This window comes from Bidens hawaiensis, unplaced genomic scaffold (genome assembly GCF_021521415.1).
Source record: "Bidens hawaiensis isolate Kalapana, Puna unplaced genomic scaffold, B.hawaiensis_p1.1 tig00009863_1, whole genome shotgun sequence".
NCBI classification, from domain to species: Eukaryota; Viridiplantae; Streptophyta; class Magnoliopsida; order Asterales; family Asteraceae; genus Bidens; species Bidens hawaiensis.
Genome location: NW_027491741.1, coordinates 650482 through 653403, shown reverse-complemented (window position 1 = coordinate 653403; position 2922 = coordinate 650482).

Here is a 2922-nt window from a genome sequence, read left to right as displayed (position 1 = left end):
TTCGATTTATATTTCTAGTTATGTTTTTTTAATTATTATTTTTTTAATTTTTTAATAAGGGGTTTTTGAAATGGGTCAAATGGGTTGAGATTAAAAAAACCCTTCATTAAAAAATTCAAAAAAAATAATTAAAAAATTATAACTTGAAATATAAATAAAAAACTAAAAAAGTAAAATTACTAAAAACTTTCTCCGTTTTTTCGTTCCATATAAAAATAAGGAAAATTGGATTTTAATAATCCCAACTTAGTGCAGTTGGCTGATAATAATCCCAACTTTGAAAATAGCTGTCACTGGTCCCAAGTTTCACACTATTTATTTTCATTGGACCCCCGTTAAAAAAAACTTAACGACGTTATGTTTTTTTCCAAATTTCAAACTGATATTTTAGGGCTTTTGATCGGAATGAGAATGCGAGTCGATTGATGTAAAACTTACTTCCAAACGGTGGTCCAAACGACTAAAGGAAGCTTCAATTTCGGTGTTTAAACTTTTAATTAACAAAATTCAAGTTGTTTGAAGCGTCGTTTCGAGTTAAGTTTTACATCAATCGACTCGTATTCTCATTCCGATCAAAAGCCCTAAAATATCAGTTTAAAATTTGGAAAAAAAAACATAACGTCGTTAAGTTTTTTTTAACTGGGGTCCAATGAAAATAAATAGTGTGAAAATTGGGACTAGTGAAAGCTACTTTCAAAATTGGGATTATTATCAGCCAACTGCATTAAGTTGGGATTATTAAAATCCAATTTTCCTAAAAATAAAAATAAAACTACTCAACAAATGTCAACTCGTTTTGACCCATTTCAATTATTTTCTTCTTTAGTTTGACCCATTCTAACCTATTATATATATTTTAATACAACTCATTCAACCCACAGGTTACACTGGCCACCTCTAATCGTGATCTAGTAAAAAACAATATTAAACAAGTGTCATAATCACCTTAAACTAGATAGGGCAAGTAGGGTACCATGAGGAGTATGTGGTGAATGCAAGGTGTAATTGATTCCTAACATTATGAAGTAAGCAAATAAGAGTGTTGATCACACTCGCAAATATTAATATCAAACAAGTAATTAATCGAAGTTTAAACAATTAATAAAAACAAATCACACCCAGGGTTCAAGCATGTAACAAACAACACTCTCATGTCATTTAACAGATTAAATTATCAAACATCTAATTTGGTTAATCAACTATTTAAACCTTAGGGATCAACAATCGCTAACACACGGCACTGGTTATCAAACAGTCTCTGCCAGTGTGACTCAACTAAGGGCAATTGTATGCTTCTCACATTCAAACTAATCAATACAACCCTATGAACACGTATCACAACAGCTGACAAACTAATCATTCTGATAAAAATAAACCTAAACTGACCGAATGCACAATAATACCAAACATTAATGCTCATATCAATAATAAACAATTACAGTTAGTTGTTCTTAAAACATGAGAAAAAGTGTAAAAGTACAATAATTTATATCCCGGGTATGACTCGAGAAGACTAGTCGCTCATCGTCTTTATTAAATCTTCAATTATGATGAGGAATGCCACCGGATTGATCAAGATATGATTGGTAGCCCTGGAATTTACCAAATCTCCTAAAAGCAGGCGGAAGTCGTAATAATGGTTCAGGGTTCGTAAAATAGAAGATATAGGTCAAACCCCATTTTTTCACGTTTTTTATGTCCATCGCGTATCGCGATGGGCATAGCCTCATGTTGTCACAGAGACCGACCAAAAAAGACCTCATTTTTGGATTACTCTCATCGATAAACCCAAAATTAATATATTATGGGTCCCGTAACTCATTTTCTAGCCCGGGATATGCTCGTTCTTACTTGCGTTTTGTCAACCATCTTGTTCAGTTTTAGCATCCGCTTTAGGTTTCTTATCCAAACTCTATGATGTATTAAAATGTAACATACACATTTTATATATATTTTAATATTTTAATCGTAAGTTTTACAACTCATTCTAACCTATTATATATATTTTAATATAACATCCACATTCACTTTCTTATGGTTCCTATATCTTGGAACTTGTTTAATCATTGTCTTAATAGTAATCGAGGGAATGTGATAAAGCATTGAACACCTGCAATCATAAAAGAACTCAAAGTAATCGTGTTCGTCATATCTAAACTATTAAAGTACATGAAATAACACATATATACACATGATTTATACCCGACCATCAACCCTGAATTGAGAAATGAAAACGAATAGATAGGGATAACTCTATACCAATGGCTAATGGCCTCTAGAGATTTCTTTTCCAAAGTACATAGGAGCTAATGATTAAGGATATGTAAAATCTCTATCACCGAAGCACATACCGAGAGGGAGGAAGGGGAAGATCCTACACTAAAGGAAGACTTGGAACCTAAAGGACATCATAAATTCACAAGATACCAGGAGATTGACCACATTTTCAAGTGAGTCGCCACAATGAACACATGGATTCGAGTATAAACTTACTCCAATTTCATATAATCCTTCTCTTGAACCCGATATAGATTGTGTCTCTTTCATGTGATATGACTCATTAAGGCATATTGGTGTATTAACCATACAAGTCATTAACCAAAAATTACTTGTGATGACCTAACGTGACTTTACGTAATATAAAACAACTAACTATCACATGAAAAAACCGATTAGTGCCTATTAGTTACCTTTAATGTGACCTCGTATAGCCTAAATTGTAAGAATATATATTAATGTATATTTATTTGTGTGTGGCCATCATTATCATGTATATAATATTTAATCAAAATAATTAAATTATACCTTATTATATATTAGTATGGTAACTGTTGATGGACCAAATTCTAGCATCTCGGATTTTTCGTATTTGTATTCGTTTATGTTTACCCGACTCAGGGTTGCAATTCGGATCTTTCAGAT